Below are 13664 nucleotides of genomic sequence, written 5' to 3'. Positions count from 1 at the left end.
TACTGTGTATGCATTTAGTCACTGTACATGCAAAAAAAAGACAGTACAGTATAACTGAAAGGTCTATCTAGGGCCAGCAATTTTTACCAGAAAATCACTTACACTGCAATCTTATGCATACATACCTGTGATTAAGCCCCACTGAACACAATGAGACTTACTTCCAAGTATCTCAGACTTGTGTGTGTTAACACTGGGAATATTTGTTTGTTGCATTGCATCTTTTGAGCTGCTCCTGTATACTTTTCTCACCAAGACTACATTACAGTTAAGAACACACTCTCACTCTCCAGCAACAGAGAGAATGTCCTGGGGGTTGATGTCTGCCCTAGTGAGCCTTTTGAAAGCTGTGCTGATGTTGCTGGCCTCTTTTTAAAGCAGGTAGGCAGATACCAGGACATAATAAATTAGTACAGCCATAAATAAATAAGCGACAGCTGTCTAGCAGCTTTTGGGCTGATTGATGAGTCCTGCTCTTTTTCAGCTTCCATCCACAACTTCTCTTGCTTTCTTGCTGAGTCAGTGTTCTTCTCTGCCTGAGCTGTAAGGATCTAAATAACACGAAGGACTAACTTTATTACAGACATTTTACAATCAGGGCTGGCCCAAGACATTTTGTTACCAGCCTGAGCAGGTAAAATGTCTCTCTCCCCCCCCCCATGTATATAAACTGACTGGACTGTAAGTTGAATCTTCACTCCAACACTGGTGTAAGGATGGAAAGATCTGTCAATTGCAGTTCTTTCAGTTTTTCAGTTTTCCCAATCTTAAATTCAGTTCTCTGCATTTTCTGCAGCAATTTGTGATTTTTTTAAAATCCTCATGAAAATTCTTCAGCATTTTAGTGCAAATTTCTCCTAATAAACATATTTTGTAGGCAGTTTTGACTTATGTACACATTTTTGCAAACCATTTCTTGTCATATAATGCATGTTTGCATGTTATTTTTACTCATATATTCATTTTTACATACACTTTCCCCTAATATAGGCATTTTTGTAAACACTGGTTGGTTGGGGAACTGCACTGCAAAATTTGGATAAGTGTGAATTTGGAAGGATGCTGTGTTTTGGTTCTCACATTGTTTCAGAAAGTGCAGATTTGATAGATTTGGCTTGAAGTGTGAACTGAATCAAAATTCTCACCCATCCCTACACTGGTAGCAGTGCATCTTCTGCTGCACCTGAGGCCCGCAATGTACTATAGGAGACACAGCAAAGGCTGCACAGTACTGGGGATAAGCACTGACCACAAGATTTGGTTCACAACTTGGTTCGGCACTTCAGAAAATAGCTTGCCTCAGTCTGAAGAGCTTCAGAAGCTTTCACATTCAGCTTGGAGCCAGAGTCTGATTCTCTGCTTCCTGTTCTTTAATTAGTTACGAAATAAAAAAAAAATGATATATATCCTCTTATCCAAGGACTGCTAAGTTTACCCAGGAGCTTTTGGTGAGGAACTTTGTCAAAAGCATTTTGAGGAAGGCCAAGCATACAATGTCTACCATTGTGCATCATCGGCACAATCTAAATACCCTCCTCCACCATGAAACAATATCTACACTGCCTAAATAGCAGTAGAGATCCCCCATACCTCATGGGGCTATCTTAGGGCTATATATAGCTTACTTATTCCATTGATCTTTAGGTGGGATCTACAAATGGTTTGCTGCTTAAAGTGAGTTGTATTAATAGCACTGCTTTCTTCTTTTTTGTTTTCTGTTTTTAATTGAAAATAAAAACTCATATTCAAAGGAAATAGGGCAGTCTTCATTTGTAAAAGAGGGGATTTTGGCAGGTAAACCTTTTGTCATTCTTGTGTGATGAGCTGCCCCTACCATTATTCTCTCTTCTAAGAAAGCAGACGCAGAGAAAACAGCCAGAAGACAGAGGTGTCAGGTAGCACGTACCTGGAGGGAAATGGTGGGGCTGCAGAAGAAAGGAAGAAATGAACAACTATAAGAGAAAGTGTTGATTAAGGATACTAATTTGCCCCACATTAGATTATAGTTGTCAAGAACGCCTGATTTGTCAGGTTGTTAATTAAAATGGTGACAAGGAATTGTGGGGGAACATCTTGCCTGAATTAGGGCCTCAGGGAGGCCATGAAACTGTTGGTTCTCACAGCTGAATTCAGTTAATTAGGTAGCGAGCAAGAACACCTGCTTATCAGCCTGAGACTGGTGCCTTAAGGCCGCAAGCCTGGGAAGGTTGGAGAACAGTGTGACTGTTAGGCGCAAAAGATTCTGGAAGATTTCATCATCAGAAAGCCCCCTGAGTGGCTAATTAATTCCTGGCTGTTGCTGGTCTTTCCCCCATAAAAATAGAGGTAAAATTCTTGCTTTTTGTTCCTCAGTGTTCCTTAGTACTACCTGATCATGGGGTTCCATCTGCTATCCAGGCTATACGTCTCTAGGGAGATGTGGAACTGTGAAAATACTCTGCTGACTTTCTTATATTGTGTGAGTATAGATTAGGCTAGACAGATTTATTATTTTTGCTTGTGACTTGAACTCTTTGCCTTTTCTATTTTACCTAACCCTTGGGGTGTTTGGTTTAAGGAATTATTTTGCTGTTACATTTTTGCACTTACATTTTATTTTAAGAAAGCTACCTCTTATTTACCAGAGGGTGTTCAATTCAGGGGGAAATTGGCTCTGAATCCAGTACCTTGGCTATTTAGTCACAGATGACTGTATAACTGGGTATTTTGCCTTAAGGCTCCAAGATAAGGAGTGCATCCTTGGCTCTTGTCTTTTGGAATCCTTGGCAGGTCTATTTCTGACACTCTGGGTTTCCCCTTGGCCCAGCGTGGGTGACCCGGTTTAAGGGGTGGTGGCAGTCTACCTACCTTGTAGGGTTGGTGTTGGTTTAACTCAGCCCTAGTAAGGGAGGCACAGATCGTGCCTGGCCGGGATCAATTGCCCTCAGCTTAGGAGCTGACCTCCTAGTATGAATGTTGAGCATTCTTGACAATAGTATACAGAGTTTACAACAGCATCACAACTTGCTTGCATCACCACTGCACTGTCAGGATTTGGGGCTGGGCTGCCAAATCCCAAGGGGGGGGGTCTCAGTTTTAAATAACTAGCACAATGATGTTTGATCCCTGATGCTTGATGCATAACACTGTGCATGACCGTGAATGGGGAAAAAAAGAGTGTAGGCAGGAGGGATCAAGGCACTGGTTATGCAACTAAAAACACAGCAAGCAGTCTGATCATTGTTGTGAAAAGATGTTAGTGGGGAAAGAACAAAAACTCCAGGATGTCTACAGATGTTCCAGGAATACATAATGAACTTGCTGTGTGTTCTGTATTCACCTTAAGCTGTTCAAAATGTTGACTAGGAGAACAATCATATATTCTATTCCAATGAGCCCCACAGGATTGTGTGTGTGAACTGAGAAATCTATAGCTCAATGAGCCAAGAGGGAATTGCAAAATAACTCAGTCTGTGACAAACACTGGAGACAGGAGATACGGCTATTACACTAAGCAACACTGAGTTATACAAATCTATACACATCATGTGTGATAGATTTAGATAAGCATGACTTTTCATTGATGAAGGTGGAAAAGATAGTATGAAAACTCCTCTCAAAATTATTAGGCATGTAAGCACAACTCTGCTCAAGTCTAGAAATGAAGTTGGTGGCTTGTTAAATATGCATAAGCTCCACTGGCAAAAGGCTGGGGGAAGGAATACAATGTCAATATGCAGAAGATTATCAATAGCAATATGATGCAATTTCTAATGGCAATCTTTCCAAGTCTGGTGATTTAATTTTAATTGTGCACTGGGGAACATTTAAAAAGCAGCTATGTATTTCAGCAAGGTGTTCTAATCTAGACATAATCATAACTCTTCATTTTTAGATAGAAAAGCTATAAAACTAGCTGAAAAAAATAGAAAGTATCTTAAATAGATGTAGTTGAAAGACAGGATCAAGTGGAAGCTATTGCTACAGAGTTATGTAAGTTTCTAATGAAAGAAAAGCTCTTCCTTCATATATTTGGTTGTTCATGTAATCTATAGTTCCAAACCTCCTTCCATATAAAGATGAGCTGACATAATCACATACATAGTGTCTTTATTTTGTAAACATGCCTGCTGAATTGTCAGTCCTATGAAATGTGGATCTTTCAGGTTAACCTTTCCTAGACAATAACTCACTTGTCTAAGGAATTTGCCAGATGAAAATGACAGCCTTCTCTCACAAATTTATCGTTTGAGCTTTCCCATAATAGTTCATCTTTACCTTTCAACTGACAAACTCTGCAAGGCTAGACTCTTTAACAGTGGAAGCTGGTCCATTAGGAGCAATGAGACACTGTCCCACCAACCTCAGTCAACCCCTACCTGTCTTCTTACTTACAACCAGTTCAGAGAGGGGCACTGGCTGTTAGCTTCATCATAATCATTTAAAATTATAACCTGTCCTGCACCCAAAGGTCCAAGGGCAGATCACAACAGTTTCAAATTATATAATTAAAAACAGCTTAAAACAACCTAAAATCACATCACAAAAAATAGGGTGGGTCCTGAAAATATACATCTCAGATATCAAAGGCCAGGCTAAAGAGGTGCATCTTCACTATGCAGCTTTCAGCAAATGCTGAAGTTGCCAGATGCACTTCTGTGGGGACATAGTTTCACACCTTAGGGGCCGCCACAGAGAATGCCTTGTCCCGGGCCACCCCCACCCCCAGGTTGTGAGGATGGTGGAATTTCCCAAAGGGGCCCATCTGCTGATCTTGATACCCAAAAGATCTGCAGGGGCAGAGGCTGTCTTTCAGATCTTTTGGATTCAAGTTGTTTAGGGGGTTAAACATTAATGTGAGCACCTTAAAGTAGGCTTGGAAACAAACTGGCAACCAATGCAGCTGTTTTAAAACAGAAGTTATATGAGTGCCAAAGGGAACTCCAGCCAGTAATCTGACTGCTGCATTTTGGGCCAGTTGAAGTTTCTGAGTCGTCTTCATGGGCAACTCCATGCAGAGTGCATTGTAATAATCCAATTTGGAAGTAACTAGAGCATGGTGCACTGTGGCCAAGTCTTCCCTGTCCAAAAGGGGCTGGAGCTGGCAAACCAGTTGGAGCAGGGAAAAGGTACTCTTAGCCACCAAGGCCCCCAGTGATGGATCCGGAAGGATACCCAAGCTGCAGGCCTGCTCCTTCCAGGGAGGACAATCCCATCCAAAATAGGCTGTCTCCCCACCTCCCAGACATGACAGACATGAGAATTCTGGACTCATAACACCTCTGTCTTTTCAAGATTCAGCCTCAATTTATCAGTCTTTAATCTCAGTGTTGCCCTCATAGAACTCAGCAGGGAAGAAGATGGGGACAAACCTAGAATTAGTTGGCTCTGCCTATTGTTGACTGTGGTTGCACCTGTCATTGGCTCTGGCTCCCCCTACTTTTGGCCTTCTGCCTTACCCTGTACCAATCCCAATGTACACCAGCCACCACTGCTCTTTAATCTTGAAAGGAAGTACTATCAGTTCCCAACTCATCATGGGAACTTATTCCTCTTGGCTGATCCTAAATTAGCATCTTAAGATACTTTAGCTCCCCAAGCTGATTGAGCCAGAACTACAGATGTCAAACCTCTCCTTCCCTAGTGTACCTTTGGACAAGGAGTCTTCTTCCTTATGAAAAGATGGCAGATTTGTTCTGTCCGGGATAATTTTTGTCCATCTGTTGATGTGACTATGATTATTTATTAACAAGACTGTAGGGCTGACATGTAGTAATACCTATGCAAGTCTGTAGATAGTGTAAAGAAATCTTGTTTCTTTAGCTCTGCCAGATAGGATTGTGGGTAACATCTTGCTGCTGGAAGCAAACTTGTGGGTAATCTTGCTGCTGGGAAAGCAGATTGTTCTTACTAGCTGAGACATGATCTCATTATTGAAGCCAGCTGTGTTATCTGGGTGAAGGCTGGTACTCAAGGTCACCAGCTCAAATTAAGCTGTAGAAGTATACATCTGCCAGGGCACTAGCAGGCCCTGGAATATTCCATTCCCAGGAGTTTCTTGATTGGCCTATAGACCTCTTAGCTGTTGCTATGCCTTTCCCCATAAGAAGTTAGAATTCCTTTTGTCTAATTGCCCCACATTTTGCCCTGGCATTACATCTTGGGTGATGTGTTCTGCTGTTCCTGGTGGGGTCAGATATTTTTGCTATCCTTGGCTTTGCTGGCATGTGTTAGACCTACAGGTAGTTATTTTTATCTGTTAGAGCTGGAAATAGTTATTTTTATCTTATGGTTCAATGCTCAACTGTCTTTTGATTATTATGGGTGATTTATACCTACATTTTATGGGTGTTCTGGGTTTTAAGATGTTGATGTTGCTATTTTGATGCACTTAACATTTTTTTAAATCAAGCTACCTCATATTTACTTCTTTGTGTGTTCTTTCAATTAAGCCTTGGTACTAGGTCCAGCACTCTGGCCTTTTAGCTAACTGCTGCTGAAATAGTCTGTTTGGCTTGGGGCTCCAAGAAGCAGAGTCTGGTCTTTAGCTCTTGTTGGGAGTCTCCTGGCCCAAATTCTTGGCCAGAAGGAATGGTGCCAGCGTGACCTACCTTATAGGGTTGGTTTTGATTATTTTCCAGCCCTGATAAGATTGGCAACTATAGGGTGCCTTACAAGAGCTGTGGTTTCCAGGTTTTGGGGACCCAGTGATCTTGATATATAGAAGTTAGCTTTACTGGTTACTTTTGTACTGATGTTCAATGGCCTATGCTCTTTGAATTTTTTTGTCTAAAATACCCTTCTGGTTTTTACAAGCTCTAGCTTGGTGTTTACCCTACCACATCCATGTGCCCAAACAGGGCCAGCCCAAGACAATTAAAAAAAAAGTTATATCCTGCTTTTTCCCCTCCACACAAGAAGTTACATATGGAAATACCAACATAAAAGCAACAATAATCCAGTGATTAAAACCCACAAATTATAAAACTAAAAACAGTGAAAAGGAAGAAAAACATTTGGCTGCATGGTGGCTCCCTTATTCCACATTCAGAAGCGTGTCCACTCTGGCAGATGAATCTGCTTGGTATTTTAAAAATATGAGGTGAAATAGGAACTAAGTTTCGTGGTCCTATTTCTTAGCAGAGATATAAAAATGCAAGCAGCAGAGTGAGATAAACCAGTCCACCTTTCCTAAACAGGAAAAAACAGACACAATCTTCTTAGGTAAAAGATAAAGAATATTTACTCACAACCTTTCATATGTTCAGAAACATAGGCTCTAGCTTAGATGAAAGAAAAATAGAAGTCTCAGTCCATTTTAGTCATTAATAGTGATGCTCTCAGAAGGAAGCATCTGCCATGTGGCCTCTCCCAGAGGTAAAAAGACCAGCAATGGAGATTATTCAAAATCTCCAGGACAAAGGAGAAGGAAGCCAGGTAATTAATCCCACCCATTAGGAAGTTACATCATGGTAAACAGGTACATGGGATATTTCCCCAAATATCCCTTAAAGTGAACATGCAAGTTTGCCTATTCCAACAGAATCTTACCCCAACAATGGGGATGAGACAGAGTCTGCATTGTATCTGAGGACAGCAGATTACCTTAGGGGGGCACAAAGCAGGTTATGGGGCACGCACAGCTCTGCCCTCCAACACTTTGCTGCCATCCCTGCCCCACAGCATCTGTTACCTCAGGCGGTTGCCTTGCTTTGCCTCATAGTAGAGCCAACCATGCACCAAGGGTGGGTGAGGGCCTTGGATCTGCAGGATCCAAACCCTCCAATTCCTCTGACATGCTCCTGACAATGGAGAGCAACTATGTCAATCATGATGCTAGCATACTTGTTTGAAACCACTGGGAGAGAGGTGTTGTTGTTTTTTAAGTTCAACATGTTCCATGCTGGCTGGTATGAACCCAGCACAGCTTAGGAGTTCCTCCACTACACACACCATGACTTCCATTGGATTGGTCTATTACTGAAGTTTGATGTATAATGGTACAGTGTATCAATATCATGATTCCCAAATGTAGCAAATATGTTCATGAGATTTGTCAAGGTCAAGAGATGAATAGAAGAGCTTATGTGAGGTGGAGGCTAGGAGAATACTAGACTACTTAAATTTTGAATGTTTTTGTAAAGCTGACTTTCTGCATTATGACTTTGTTTACTGCACTGACATAATCCTGAATTCATTGCATACATAAAAAGAAAGGTAAGACAAACTCTGGTTCTTTATATTCAACTTCTTTTTGTTTCCTATTCCCTCAATCTACTTTTGTGCTTTGATGGAATTTACCACTGAGCAATAATTACCATGGTAACCAAGACAAGGAGGTGCTAGTAACAAAGACTCCCTTGTTGTTGTTATGTGCCTTCAAGTCAATTACAACTTACCGCGACCCTATGAATCATCAACCTCCAATAGCATCTGTTATAAGCCACCCTGTTCAGATTTTGTAAGTTCAGGTCTGTGGCTTACTTTATGGAATCAATCCATCTCTTCTTTGGCCTTCCTCTTTTTCTACTCCCTGCTGTTTTTCCCAGCATTATTGTCTTTTCTAGTGAATCATGTCTTCTCATGATGTGTCCAAAGTATGATAACCTCAGTTTCATCATTTTCGCTTCTAGTGACAGTTCCGGTTTAATTTGATCTAACACCCAATTGTCTTTTGCAGTCCACAGTATCCGCAAAGCTCTCCTCCAACACCACATTTCAAATGAGTTGATTTTTCTCTTATCTACTTTTTTCACCGTCCAGCTTTCACATCCATACTTAGAGATCAGGAATACCATGGTCTGAATGATCCTGACCTCAGTGTTCAGTGATAGATCTTTGCATTTGAGGACCTTTTCTAGTTCTCTCATAGCGGCCCTCCCAAGTCCTAGCCTTCTTCTGATTTCTTGACTCTGGTCTCCATTTTGGTTAATGACTGTGCCAAGGTACTGATAATCCTTGACAAGTGCAATGTCCTCATTGTCAACTGTAAAGTTACATAAATCTTCTGTTATTACTTTAGTCTTTTTGACATTCAGCTGTAGTCCTGCTTTTGTGCTTTCCTCTTTAACTTTCATCAGCATTCGTTTCAAATCATTACTGGTTTCTGCTAGTAGTATGGTATTGTCTGCATATCTTAAATTATTGATATGTCTCCCTCTAATTTTCACACCTCCTTCATCTTGATCCAATCCCACTTTCCATATGATATGTTCTGTGTATAGATTAAATAAATAGGGTGACAAAATACACTCCTGTCTCACACCCTTTTCTATTGGGAACCAATTGGTTTCTCCATATTCTGAAGTCACACTAGCCTCTTGCCCAGAGTATAGGTTGCGCATCAGGACAATCAGATGCTGTGGCACCCCCATTGCTTTTAAAGCATTGCATAGTTTTCATGATCTACACAGTCAAAGGCTTTGCTGTAATCTATAAAGCACAGGGTGATTTCCTTCTGAAATTCCTTGGTTCGTTCCATTATCCAACGTATGTTTGCAATATGATCTCTGGTGCCTCTTTCCGTTCTAAATCCAGCTTGGACGTCTGGCATTTCTCGCTCCATATATGGTAAGAGCCTTTGTTGTAGAATCTTGAGCATTACTATACCTGCATGGGATATTAAAGCAATAGTTTGATAATTACTGCATTCCCTGGGATCCCCTTTCTTTGGAATTGGGATGTATATTGAATGCTTCCAGTCTGTGGGCCATTGTTTAGATTTCCCTATTTCTTGACAGATTTTTGTCAAAATTTGGACAGATTCAGCCTCAGTAACTTGTACCAACTCTATTGGTATGCCATCTGTTCCTGATGATTAGGGTTGCCAGGTCAGAAGCATCCCAAAACCTGAGATTTGAGGGGCGGGCCTGAGTGATGTCACAGGGGCAGGCCCGAGTGATGTCATTAAGCATGATACATTAAGCATCAATCACAGTTGCTTGGAGCATACAATTAAAAAAAATCTGATTGGAAATTAAGCTAGAAATCTTAGCTAAAAGATGGAGCCTGGGTAGGGAACATTTAATCTAGCCTATTTGCTTTCGGCAAGAAGGGTTTAAGTGCCGCCAGGCCAGGCCAGTCACCAGAAGGCCACTGTAGGGAAGCAAGGAGATGTTGTGGAGATGTTAGATAGGAGTACTCAGGAGTAAAGACGGATGCCCCTGAAGGCTTCAATTCTGAACACACTTACTAAGGGACTTAGCCCCCATAGAACTCAACAGGACTTACTTCTGAGTAGATATAGTTTGGATTGTGCTGTTGGTAAAGCTTGACTAGCTATCCTCTGCAAAGACATCCATATCCAAGCAGGGTTGACAACCCCCTGCCTGGAATGCCCTGCTCTTATCTTTTTATGTGGCTGCTCCAAACTTCTTTACAGATTTGACCCTTCACTTCAGAAAGAGGTCTGAGAAATGAGTAAGAGTAAGAAGATTCTCTACCCTTTCTGTCTACCCTGTGGGCTGCTATAAACTCACTTTGACAGCCAACCCAATTCCTGTGAGTAATAATTGATAGAGAGAAAACACACATGGTTTGGTCTACCTTCACAGGCAGCAGCTTGGGAACAACAACTGCAGCCACACTCTCAAATATGTGAATTCTCTTTTACCACTATTGGGCAAGAAACAAACTGCCATAAAACCAACAAGGTGCATCATCAATGGGTTTTAGGGGGTTGAGCTGAGCACATGCAACCACTGCTGTTGCTTCTATGGATGTAAGGGAGTGAGGTTAAAGGTAAATGAAATGCAAACAAAAATGAAAAACAAAATACAGTGATGCTTTCCTAAATGCAATACCATACCAAACACAACAAGATTCCTATGAGTAAGGCAGACAACTTAGCATCCCAGTCAGGATTCATAACCGAAAACCAAAACTAAAAAAATCCTTGCATCCAGTCAGTTAATGCAGAATGCTGCGGCATGATTGCCGACATGAGTGAGATCCTATCAGCACATAATACCTCTGCTCTGAAATCTGCATTGGTTGCTGATTTGGTACCAGGCCAAGTTCAAGCTGTGCTTTCCATGTTATGGGTGCAACATAGTACTTGTTCTGCTCTTGTAAGAAATCAGTCCTGTAAAGTGGCAGCATTTTGGATACTCTGTTCATAGGGTTTTTGTGGTAAGAGGTATTCAGAGGTGGTTTACCATTGCCTTCCTCTGACTTTGGATACATACCATACTTTGGACACATAATGAGAAGACATGATTCACTAGAAAAGACAATACAGAAAAACAGAAGGGAGTAGAAAAAGAGGAAGACCAAACAAGAGATGGATTGATTCCATAAAGGAAGCCACAGACCTGAACTTACAAGATCTGAGCAGGGTGGTTCATGACAGATGCTATTGGAGGTCACTGATTCATAGGGTCACCATAAGCCAAAATTGACTTGAAGGCACATAACAACAACAAGGAAGTGGCAGCAACTACACTTTGGAACTCCTTGCCTATTGACATTAGGCAGATGTCCCTGTTCAGCACCTGCTAAAATCATTCTTGTTTAGGCAAGCCTATCCACGCATGTAGAAGCTATTGTGTTTTTAAATCTGTTTTTAACTAATTGTTGGTTTTATTAGTTTGAATGTTTTTCAATACACATCTTTAACTGTTTTTGCCAATAATTTTATCGTTTTAATTCTTTCTGTAAACAGCTTTGAAATGTTTTACAATAAAGCAGTATATAACTCTTGTAAATAAAATACATAAATAAATTTTGGAGTCACAGCTTTTAAAAATGTTTTTAAAGATGTTTTATGTTAATATATTTTAAAGTCTGTTTTTATTATTTTAAAGTGTTTTCAGTGCTTTTGTTTGCCGCCCTGGGCTCCTACTGACAAGAAGGGTGGGATATAAATAAAATTAAAATAAATAAATAAATAAACTTCATTCACCCAACCCAAAATTCAGAATCATGCCACTTTAAGCTGTTTTGCAACTGTTTATACTTGTTTTATGGTTATTGGTTTTTAAAGGGATTTCTTATTGTGAGCTGCCTTGGTTTCCAATCACCAACCCTACCTCACAGGGTTGTTGGAAAGACTCCATACACACACACACACTTATAAAAATACACCCCATATAATAGTTTATTGCCAAACGAGTTGGTCACTGCAGAACATTTTTTTAAAATCAGTATTAGTTTCCTACATAATAAAAAATGTGATACCTAGGTAAACCCTGCCTAATTGCTTTAAAATAGGATTGGAGAGAGAGGGAAAGATTTACAACACAAACACAATTCTTTGTTATGTTTATTCAAAAGTCCCATTAATTTACAACACAATCCTAACCATGTCTACTCAAAAGTCAGTCCTCAATGGAGTTTACTCCAGGTACATGGGATTAGCATTGCTTTACTCCCAGAAAAGCAAGTATTGGATTAAATACTTTCATATTGCCAAGGTTTTCAAAGCACTACCCTCTCCAACAGCCCAGCGTCTGACTCTTGCACACAAGAGAAAAAAAAACTTTAAGCCATATTCTTACTTACTCAAAGTGAAGATATCAAAGCCACCATTTCCTGACATTGCAATTAAGTGTAGGCACTGCCTGGGTCAACAAATCACAACCCTGGCTTCACTTATTGGCTACAATCCTGAAAGGGCAGGGTTAGAGCCAGAGCTTGGGGAAATTATTTTTTTGAACTACAACTCCATCAGCTCAATCCAGTGGCCATCCTGGCTGGGGCTGATGGGGGTTGTAGTTTTAAAAAAGTAATTTTTCCAAGCTCTGCTAGGAGCTGCTATAACAGAGCCGTTAAACAGATTTAACAGTTGCAGGGCGGCGGCTGATGTTTTGGTGTATATCTCAGGAACCAGACCACCTAGAAACTTAAATTTTTTTTAATTGAAGCTGAGAGTCCGGAGATTAAGGTGGGTCAGCCGGAGAGCTGGAGGAGACCCCCAGAAACCGGAGTCTTCAGGCTGAAAAATGGAGATCTGGCAACCCTACTGGTGATTTGTTTCTTCCAAGTATTTGAAGAGCAGCTTTCACCTCACATTCTAAAATATCTGGTTCTTTATCATATGGTCCCTCCGTGAATGAATCTGTCATCCTTGCATCTCTTTTATATAGTTCTTCAGTGTATTGCTTCCATCTTTTATTTTATCTTATTTTTATCTCGATCAGTCAGTGTGTTCCCCTGATGATTATTCAAGATCCCTACTCTTGGTTTGAATTTCCCTTTAATTTCTCTAATCTTTTGGAATAGAGCTCTTGTTCTCTTGTCTGCGTAATATATGCTAACTTGTTTTGTCGCGTTGTCACTGTCAAACAGGGCTTGAAGGGTTTTTGACATTGCAAATCCCGGCAAAATCTGTTTGCCTTAGGGGAAATGACATGTTACACTGCAGATGTGCATGTAGGGAAGCAATGATAGCCCCTTCCCCCACTTTCAAAGTGGCCAACACAGAGGAGCGGTCTGTATAGTCTTCTGGCAACTGGGGGAAGTTTCAGAGGAAAAATATGGGCTACATCCTCCCCATGCAAAAGCTTGTGCCAGACCAACAAATTCTGGCACAAACATTCATGTGAGGACTTAGTCCATAGTTTTCCCTCTGAAATTTCCCCTAGCTGCTTTTACCCCATCCACTCCCAGGATTTCAGACCTGTGTTTCTGAGGTAAACCCAAGTTCAGAATGCTGGCAGGGATAAAAGTATCTCTCTCTCTCTCTC

The 13664-nt window shown here is 40.8% G+C and overlaps 1 long non-coding RNA gene across 1 annotated transcript in view; it reads left to right on the top strand.

Annotated features, from left to right (window-relative positions):
• Positions 1-2231: 2231 nt before the first annotated feature.
• Positions 2232-13664, top strand: part of LOC133365006 (uncharacterized) — a 49037-nt gene continuing 37604 nt past the window's right edge. Inside the window, exon 1 of the long non-coding RNA XR_009758091.1 lies at positions 2232-2325. This is a non-coding gene — a long non-coding RNA (uncharacterized LOC133365006). The remainder of the gene's footprint in view (positions 2326-13664) is intronic.

The sequence above is a fragment of the Rhineura floridana genome, chromosome 1 (assembly GCF_030035675.1).
Source record: "Rhineura floridana isolate rRhiFlo1 chromosome 1, rRhiFlo1.hap2, whole genome shotgun sequence".
NCBI classification, from domain to species: Eukaryota; Metazoa; Chordata; class Lepidosauria; order Squamata; family Rhineuridae; genus Rhineura; species Rhineura floridana.
The sequence above is the reverse complement of the archived record's forward strand: the minus strand, read 5'-3'. Positions and strand labels throughout refer to the sequence as shown.